This window comes from Triticum urartu, chromosome 5, assembly GCF_003073215.2.
Source record: "Triticum urartu cultivar G1812 chromosome 5, Tu2.1, whole genome shotgun sequence".
Classification (NCBI taxonomy): Eukaryota; Viridiplantae; Streptophyta; class Magnoliopsida; order Poales; family Poaceae; genus Triticum; species Triticum urartu.
Genome location: NC_053026.1, coordinates 118475646 through 118486367, shown reverse-complemented (window position 1 = coordinate 118486367; position 10722 = coordinate 118475646).

Genomic DNA, 10722 nt, shown 5'->3' with positions numbered 1-10722 from the left:
GGCCGGACGGAGATGGCGACGCCGGGAGAAGGGTGCGAAGGAGGGGCGGCAGGACGTCAGCACGCTGTCGAGGGCACCACGCCCTCGTACTCCGACCTGACGGCCTTGTCGCCAGCCCTCTTCCCCTTCCACGACCTCCCTACGCCAGCCGCCCAAGGAGACGCCCCCGGGGAGTTCAAGAAGACGGCGCCGCGGATGATGGGGTCGCCGGTGCCGCACGAGACGGCGCCCGACACCTAGTCGGAGCCGCCGTCCTGCCGCCCGCCACCCTCACCATCACTACCGCTCTCCTCCTCGTCACTCTCGCTCGAGGAGGAGCCTTCGCTGTCGGAGGAGCTGTCCACGCAGCACTTCGCCCGGGTGCCGAAGCACCCGAAGACCTTGACGGAAAGGAGATCGCCCTCCACCAGCTTAAAAAGGAGGGTGAGTCCTCCTGTCAAGCTGTGGATGCGGGCGAACGTCTTCCACCCTCGATCGAGATACATCACACCAGGGGCTGGGAACGCCACGCGGACTCGCGTGCCGCTGATCCCACAGCCCCTCATGTGTAATCTCAGAGTCTCGGGCGGGTCCGACTCCATCGCGCCCACGAACGGAGCCGGAAGCCGGAGGCGACGACGAGGCGCCCGGCGCAGCTTGACGAAGAACTCGCAAGGGTTGTCCCCTATATGGACCGCCGCGGAAGGAGGAGCCGCCGGCGGGGGCGAAGCTGGCGCGTCGCCCCGTCCGCCTCTTCCCCGAGCGCCTCGACCTCGTCCTCGACCTCGTCCACGACCTCGCCCCCTCCCTCTTCCCCTTACGGCTGGTTCTGCCACCACGAGTGAGGAAAAGGGGAGGGAGCGCTGTCTGGCGGCGACCCTCGCCGCCACCGATGAAGGCCCAAGATTCCCTTTCTCCATGGTGAATGAGAGAAAGGGGAGCAGAAGCTGAAGAAAGGAGGAGACGGGAGAGTGCGGGCTTCGGTGCTCCCTTCCCGCTCCTTATAAAGGAGCGAAGTGGGAGCCCAGCCGCCCCGCTCAGCGAATCAAGGCACAGGAAGAACAGGGAGGCGGGCCGACCCGTCCCCTCTGCTCGCCACGGCCCAGGTTCCCGCTCCCGCCATCCGCAATCCCAAATGCATGGGAGTCGCGTGGCGGAGATGCAGAACTGAGGCGACGGATGGGGCGGCCTCACCCTACCCCGTGATCTCGGGGAGTGGGCGCTTCGGAAATCGCGCACCGGCCCCGTCCAGTAAATGCGCCACGCCCCCACGCCTACCTCCGTTTGGAGGAGAGGGCGTGGGCCGTTCCCCTTCATCATGGCTTGACGCATGCTCGCGGGGCTTAGCCCCACGCGCGCACGCCGCCCGCGTCACCCACGACGCCGCGTTCGACGCGCGTCGTTACGAGCGTGCGCGATGGAAGCGGAGAGATATGCGGCGCGACCTAGGCCGCGCGTGCCCGTGCACTGTTTTGGGCCTGGCCCAACAGCGCTCGGCACCGTGTCTGGCCCAGGCCCGGGGGCTCCTGTCGGTGTACTAGAGTAGGGGTACCCTTATACCCCCGAACTTGTGCACGGGCAGTTGCAGCGTCCCGCGGCAAGGCCTGCCAGGTCACCGCCAAGATTCCTTGTGGTCCCTCTGAAGACCATTCAAGAACAAAGTACCCAAGACAAGACCCCGGCAAGAGGAGCTTGCCGGGAAAAAAGCAAGACCCCGGCAAGAGGAGCTTGTCGGGAAGGCCATCAGAAGCGTCCCAAGACCCCGACAAGAGGCGCTTGCCGGGAAGGCCGTCCGAGGCATTCCAAGGAACTTGCCGCGGCGCGCTACGCGCCCCGACAAGGCCCGGTGAGCGACAAGCTCCCGGAAGCGACAAGTCGACAGCCGAGGCAAGGCGCTTGCCGCGGCAAGCCCCCACTCCACGCCCGTGCTCCAGCACATCCACCCACGTGTCGCTCCGGGGCCCCTCCCGAGCGCACGTGGCAGGAGGCTGTGCAGCTAGGGGCGTGCGGTGGCACGAAGGCGCTGACAAGACAACCACCATGGCAAGACGGAGGCGTCCCTAGCGGTCCCTTTCGGTGCTGTCTAGGCGACACAGACGGGCATTTAATGCCCTTGTCCCCTACCGTCAGGGTTAGGTATGATAACACTGTAGCAGCTAGCTGTGCCTACTACAGCACCTAGCTGTGCCTACCCACGGCACCCTTTCCACTTTTGCCCTTGGCCCCCGTTGCTCTATGTCGGTAACCCCTTGAGTATAAAAGGAGGCCCGTGTGCAACGTAGAGGGGGTCGGCCACCTCGAGAGCCCTCGCGAGGTTTAGCATTTCCACACTCACGCTCGCCCTCGCTCGCGGGCGAGAGATCAATACCAATCCACAAAGCAGGAGTAGGGTTTTACGCATCCTTGCGGCCCGAACCTGGGTAAATCGTTCGTGTGCTCCACCTCGATTTACCCCTCGCGCGACCAACCGCCCGCTTGCTCCGCCTCGATCTGCTCTTTGCGCCACCTCCGCCCCTTACCGAACCAAAAGGGACCCGGTTCGCCGGTCCCACAGGTGCCCGTGGATCAGGAACCCCGGCACCTACGTGCAACAATGGCTCCCAAATTATAATGTCTATATTCTAATACAGCATTCCTGAGAACATTGAGGCCAGGGACACACATGTGACATGCTTCATCCTTACAATTTATGCACCTACCTATGAAGAGAGCAAAATAATGTATAGCAGGAAAATGGATGCTCCCTATGGTAGCTTGTGCTATGTCTCTAGATTCCCCCACGGTTATACTAGCAAGAAAATCTCTAAAGTCATATTTGCGAGGTTCATTAGGACTACCCCATTGTGGAAGTTTGCAAGCAGTGTTAAAATCCTCTAAGTCCATAGTATAAGAATTTTCATAGAGACCAAACGGGACAGTTTGAGAATTGCGTGATGATGAAAATCCAAACCTCCTCACAAAGGAATCAGTGAGATAGTGGTACTGGCGGCATTTGTCTTCCTCAAAGCTCTCAAGATCAGCATTGCACAAATATGCGTAAAATTCTTCCTTGATTCTTGCTCGATCCATAAAGTCCTCTGAAGGCCATTCACAAGCCCGCACTTGAGCTTCCCTCGGTGGTTCTTCGTCGGCATCGCACATTGCGAGCCTGGGTCCTTGCTTCCTTGAAGAACCACCTTGGTATATTTTCCTAAGCATATTTCTTCCTCTGAAGAATTTCTGAAATTTTATTAACTTCAAAATAAAAGTGAAACAAACTCAACAATATTGATAGCAACTACTCCTACAAGTGCCTAGAGGCAATATCATGCATCAAAACTATTTTTGACCGTATAAATTTACATGCAAGCTCAAGAACAGGGTCACCTAAGCAGAAAAAATATGCAATGAATAAAGCACTAGAACAAAAACTAATTGGACCATTGGAGGAGTCACATACCAAGGAACAATCCCCCAAAGCAATTTTGTGAGAGGTGCTTTGAGCAAGGAGATCGAAAATGGCAGCAAAATGAGCTTGGACTCGGGTTTGAGCTGGTTGGTGGTGTTTGTGGGAGGAAGAAGGAGTGTGTGGTAGCTGGAATAAGTGGAGGGGACCCACCGTGGGCCCACAAGGTAGGGGGCGCGCCCTCCACCCTCGTGGCCAGGTGCTTGCTCCCCCTGCTGTGTTTTTACTGCCAGATATTCTCAAATATTATAGAAAAAATCATATTTAAATTTCAGGGCATTTGGAGAACTTTTATTTTCGGGGTATTTTTTATTGCATGGATAATTCAGACAACAGATAGAAATTACTATTTTTGCTTTATTTAATATAAATAACAGAAAGTAAAAAGAGGGTACAGAGAGTTGTGTTTCCCAAATTCATCCATCTCATGCTCATCAAAAGGAATCCACTAACAATGGTCGATCAAGTCTTGTTAACAAACTCATTCCGAATAACATGGAACCGAGGAATTTTCGAATAACACTAGGTTACCTCAACGGGGATATGCACATCCCCAATAATAAGAATATCATATTTCTTCTTGACAGTAAGTAGAGGAAATTCAAAACCTCCAAAAATAATCAATGGAATTTTTCCAATAGAATTGATATTGTGGACTTGAGGTTGTTTCCTCGGAAAGTGTACCGTATGCCTATTACCATTAACATGAAAAGTGACATTGCCTTTGGTGCAATCAATAACAGCCCCCGCAGTATTCAAGAAGGGTCTTCCAAGAATAATAGACATACTATCGTCCTCAGGAATATCAAGAATAACAAAGTCCGTTAAAATAGTAACGTTTGCAACCACAACAGGCACATCCTCACAAATACCGACAGGTATAGCAGTTGATTTATCAGCCATTTGCAAGGATATTTCAGTAGGTGTCAACTTATTCAAATCAAGTCTACGATATAAAGAGAGAGGCATAAAACTAACACCGGCTCCAAGATCACATAAAGCAGTTTTAACATAGTTTCTTTTAATGGAGCATGGTATAGTTGGTACTCCTGGATCTCCAAGTTTCTTTGGTATTCCACCCTTAAAAGTATAATTAGCAAGCCTGGTGGAAAATTCAGCTTCCAGTATCTTTCTTTTATTTGTCACAATATCTTTCATATACTTAGCATAAGGATTCATTTTGAGCATATCAGTTAAACGCATACGCAAAAAGATAGGTCTAATCATTTCAGCAAAGCGCTCAAAATCCTCATCATCCTTTTTCTTGGATGGTTTAGAAGGAAAGGGCATGGGTTTCTGAACCCATGGTTCTCTTTCTTTACCGTTCTTCCTAGCAACAAAGTCTCTCTTATCATAACGTTGATTCTTTGATTGTGGGTTTTCAAGATCAACGGCAGGTTCAATCTCTACATCATTATCATTGCTAGGTTGAGCATCAACATGAACATCATCATTAACATTATTACTAGGTTCATGTTCATTACCAGATTGTGTTTCAGCATCAGAAATAGAAATGTCATTGGGATTCTCAAGTGTGTCTACAACAGGTTCACTAGAAGCATGCAAAGTCCTATCATTTTTCTTTTTCTTCCTTTTAGAAGAACTTGGTGCATCAATATTATTTCTCTGAGAATCCTGCTCAATTCTCTAAGGGTGTCCTTCGGGATACAAAGGTTCCTGAGTCATTTTACCAGTTCTAGTAGCCACTCTAACAGCACAATCTTTGTTCTTACTATTCAGTTCATTGAGCAAATCATTCTAAGCTTTAAGTACTTGTTCTACTTGAGTGGTAACCATAGAAGCATGTTTACTAATAAGTTTTAGTTCACCTTTAACATTAGCCATATAACCACTCAAGTGTTCAATCATATAATTATTACGTTTTAATTCTCTACCAAAATAAGCATTGAAGTTTTCTTGTTTAACCATAAAGTTATCAAACTCATCTAAGCATGGGCTAGCAAACTTAGTAAGAGGAATTTCAGCTTTGTCATATCTATAGAGAGAATTCACCTTTACTACCAGTGTCGGGTTATCAAGACCATGTGTTTCCTCAATAGGTGATGGATTAAAAACATGTATTTCTTCAACAGGCGGTAAATTAAGACCATGCATTTCTTCAATAGGAGGTAAATTCTTAACATCTTCAGCTTTAATACCTTTTCCTTCATAGATTTCTTTGCTTCTTGCATATCTTCAGGACTAAGAACTAGAATACCCCTTTTTCAGAGTTGCCTTAGGAGTTGGTTCAGGAATTGGATCAGGAATTGGATCAGGAAGTGTTTAATTGTTTTCATTAGTCAACATATATTCAATAAAATTTCAGCTTGATCAACAGTTCTTTCCGTGAAAACACAACCAGCACAACTATCCAGGTAATCTCTGAAAGCATCGGTTAGTCCATTATAAAAGATATCAAGTATTTCATTTTTCTTAAGAGGATGATCAGGCAAAGCATTAAGTAATTGGAGAAGCCTCCCCCAAGCTTGCGGGAGACTCTCTCCTTCAATTTGCACAAAATTATATATCTCCCTTAAGGCAGCTTGTTTCTTATGAGCGGGGAATATTTAGCAGAGAAGTAATAAATCATATCTTGGGGACTACGCACACAACCAGGATCAAGAGAATTAAACCATATCTTAGCATCACCCTTTAATGAGAACGGAAATAATTTAAGGATATAATAGTAGCGAGTTTTCTCATCATTAGTGAACAGGGTGGCTATATCATTTAATTTAGTAAGATGTGCCACAACAGTTTCAGATTCATAGCCATAGAAAGGATCAGATTCAACTAAAGTAATTATCTCAGGGTCGACAAAGAATTCATAATCCTTATCAGTAACAAAGATAGGTGAAGTAGCATAAGCGGGATCATATTTCATTCTAGCATTCAGAGTTTTTTGTTTCAGCTTAGCTAATAATTTCTTAAGATCACTCCTACCATTGAAAGCAAGAAAGTCTCTAGCAGTTTCTTCATCCATAACATAACCCTCAGGAACAACAGGCAATTCATATCTAGGGGGAGAGTCTTCATCATCACTTTCTTCAATATTATCAGTTTCAATAATTTCATTCTCTCTAGCCCTAGCAAGTTGCTCATCAAGAAATTCACCAAGTGGCATAGTAGTATCAAGCATAGAAGTAGTTTCATCATAAGTATCATGCATAGCAGAAGTGGCATCATCAATAACATGCGACATATCAGAATTAATAGCAGAAGCAGGTTTAGGTCTCGCAAGCTTACTCAAAATAGAAGGTGAATCAAGTGCAGAGCTAGATGGCAGTTCCTTACCTCCCCTCGTAGTTGAGGGATAAATCTTTGTTTTCTCGTCTTTCAAGTTCTTCATAATGATAAGCAGATACAAATCCCAAGTGACTCAAAGGATAGAGCTATACTCCCTGGCAGCCGCGCCAGAAAATAGTCTTGATAACCCACAAGTATAGGGGATCGCAACCGTTTTCGAGGGTAGAGTATTCAACCCAAATTTATTGATTCGACACAAGGGGAGCCAAAGAATATTCTCAAGTATTAGCAGTTGAGTTGTCAATTCAACCACACCTGGAAACTTAATATCTGCAGCAAGGTATTTAGTAGCAAAGTAATATGATAGTAGTGGTAAAGATAGCAAAAGCAACGGTAGCAAAAGTAATATTTTGGGGTTTTGTAGTGATGATAGCAATAGCAACGGAAAAGTAAATAAGCAAAGAGCAATATATGGAAAGCTCGTAGGCAATGGATCGGTGATGGAGAATTATGTTGGATGCGGTTCATCATGTAACAGACATAACATAGGGTGACACAGAACTAGCTCCAGTTCATCAATGTAATGTAGGCATGTATTCCGAATATAGTCATACGTGCTTATGGAGAAGAACTTGCATGCCATCTTTTGTCCTACCCTCCCGTGGCAGCGGGGTCCTATTGGAAACTAAGGGATATTAAGGCCTCCTTTTAATAGAGTACCAGACTAAAGCATTAACACATAGTGAATACATGAACTCCTCAAACTACGGTCATCACCGGTAAGTATCCCGATTATTGTCACTTCGGGGTTAACGGATCATAACACATAATAGGTGACTATAGACTTGCAAGATAGGATCAAGAACTCTCATATATTGATGAAAACATAATAGGTTCAGATCTGAAATCATGACACTCGGGCCCTAGTGACAAGCATTAAGCATAGCAAAGTCATAGCAACATCAACCTCAGAACATAGTGGATACTAGGGATCAAACCCTAACAAAACTAACTCGGTTACATGATAAATCTCATCCAACCCATCACCGTCCAGCAAGCCTACGATGGAATTACTCACGCATGGCGATGAGCATCATGAAATTGGTGATGGAGGAAGGTTGATGATGACGATGGCGACGGATTCCCCTCTCCGGAGCCCCGAACGGACTCCAGATCAGCCCTCCCGGGAGAGTTTAGGGCTTGGCGGCGGCTCTTTATCGTAAAACGTGATGAATCCTTCTCCTCTGTTTTTTTCTCCCCGAAAGTGAATATATGGAGTCAGGGTTGAGGTCGGTGGAGCGTCAGGGGGCCCATGAGGCAGGGGGCGCGCCCCCCACCCTCGTGGACAGGTGGGACACCCCCTGACGTGGAGCTTCCTTCCAATATTTATTATATATTCCAAAATAATTCTCCGTTGATTTTCAGGTCATTTCGAGAAGTTTTATTTCTGCACAAAAATAACACCATGGCAATTCTGGTGAAAACGGCGTCAGTCCGGGATAGTTCCATTCAAATCGTGCAAGTTAGAGTCCAAAACAAGGGCAAAAGTGTTTGGAAAAGTAGATATGACGGAGACATATCAGCGAGCATTAAGCATAACTAATACCGAATATTGCACCACAAGTAGGATGTAATTTAATTGCATAACTATTGACTTTCGTGCTTGCATAGGGAATCACAAACCTTAACACCAATATTCTTACTAAAGCATAATAACTCACATATTATATCAACATATCTCAAAACTATTACAAGGTATCATATTTATTTCGTCCAATGATCTTCATGAAAGTTTTTTTATTATATCCTCCTTGGACATCTATCGCTTTGGTACTAGTTTCATATGTTGCTTTTGATAGCTCAAACAAATTTAAGTGAAGAACATAAGCATAAAAAATTTTTTCTCTGAAAATAATTTAACTGAAGCAAGACAGAATTTCTAAAAAAATTACTAACTCTCAAATAAATCTAAGTGAAGCATGAGAGCATTTCTCCAAAAGTACTAAAGCACACCGTGCTCAAAAAGATATAAATGAAGCACTAGAGCAATTCCATAGCTCAAAAAGATTTAAGTGAAGCATAGAGAGCAATTCTTACAAGTCATGGCATAATTTTGGCTCTCTCAAATAGGTGTTTCCAGCAAGGATTCATGACTAAAAACACAAAGAAAAAAGCAAAGACTCATATCATACAAGATGCTCCAAGCAAAACTCATAATATGTGACGAATAAAAATATAGTTTCAAGTAAAATGCCGATGGTTGTTAGAAGAAAGAGGGGATGCCACTCGGGGCATCCCCAAGCTTAGTTGCTTGATACTTCTTGAATATTATCTTGGGGTGCCATGAGCATCCCCAAGCTTATCCTTTTGCTAATCCTTATTCCTTCATCCATCGTAAAGTCACCCAAAACTTGAAAACTTCAATCACACAAAACTTAACAAAACCTTCGTGAGATCCGTTAGTATAAGAAAGCAAATCACTACTATAAGTATTGTTGAAAACCCATTCATATTTTATTTTTGCATTATAGCTACTGTATTCCAACTTTTCTATGGCAAAAACTCTTCAAAGAAAACCATAGAATCATCAAAACAAGCACACAACGCAAAGAAAACACAATCTGCCAAAAACATAACAGTCTGTAGCTATATGGAGATTTCCAATACTTCTGCAACTCCAAATATTCTGAAAAATTAGGACAACGTAAGCAATTTTTATACTAATATTCTGCAAAAACAATCAATATTTTATCATGCTTCTATTAAAAACTAAAATTATCTTTCTAGGCGCAAAAGTTTCTGTTTTTCAGCAAGATCAAATCAACTATCACCCAACATGATCCCAAAGGCTTTACTTGGCACAAACATTAATTAAAACACAAAAAACACAATTATAACAGTAGCATAATTTTGCAAACACTCAAGAATAGAAAGAAAAAGACAAATACATTTTATTCATTGGATTGCCTCCCAACAAGCACTATTGTTTTATGCCCCTAACTAGGCATAATGCAAAATATCTAAGTGTTGGCATCTTTGTTTCTATTTTCCTTAGAGGTGTCCTTGTCAAGGGGTTTTGTAAAGACAGCATAGAACATCTTATCCATACAGACCTTAGCACTATCAAGTTGCTTGTCATCATAACATTTTTGATTTCCGGCAACAATCCAAGAATAGTGTTGATTAACATCATTGAAAACTTGTTGGATTATATCTAAAATAGGGGGTTCCTTTTTAAGATTCTCATCAAAGATTTGATTATCCCCAAGCAAAAGTCTTAGCACATAATCACTATTATAAAGAATTTCATCTATCTCCGGTTTTTCACGATCATACCATAGAAATCAAAATTTTCTCTAGCTTCCCGTATTATGTATTCAAATTCATTCATAAGAACAAGGGTGGCTAACTTTTTAGTTTTAGGATTGTTTATAATGGGTAGCTCAAAAAACAATATTTGCAAGGTAGGATGGGTACGGATAAATTTATTTTCAAGTTTCAGAATTAGTGATGAAATAGCTTCCGCATAAGATTTAGTCCTCTTAAGAATAGGAGCATCATATCAAGACTCAAATTTCCAACACAATTGAAAAATTCTTGGATACGTTCTTTTCCTATAACATTCCTGATGTCTACTACACAACCTTCTTCTTGTAGATGTTGTTGGGCCTCCAAGTGCAGAGGTTTGTAGGACAGTAGCAAATTTCCCTCAAGTGGATGACCTAAGGTTTATAAATCCGTAGGAGGCGTAGGATGAAGATGGTCTTTCTCAAGCAACCCTGCAACCAAATAACAAAGAGTCTCTTGTGTCCCCAACACACCCAATACAATGGTAAATTGTATAGGTGCACTAGTTCGGCGAAGAGATGGTGATACAAGTGATATATGGATAGTAGATATAGGTTTTTGTAATCTGAAAATATAAAAACAGCAAGGTAACTAATGATAAAAGTTAGCGTAAACGGTATTGCAATGTGTTGAAACAAGGCCTAGGGTTCATACTTTCGCTAGTGCAAGTTCCCTCAACAATGATAACATAATTCGATCACATA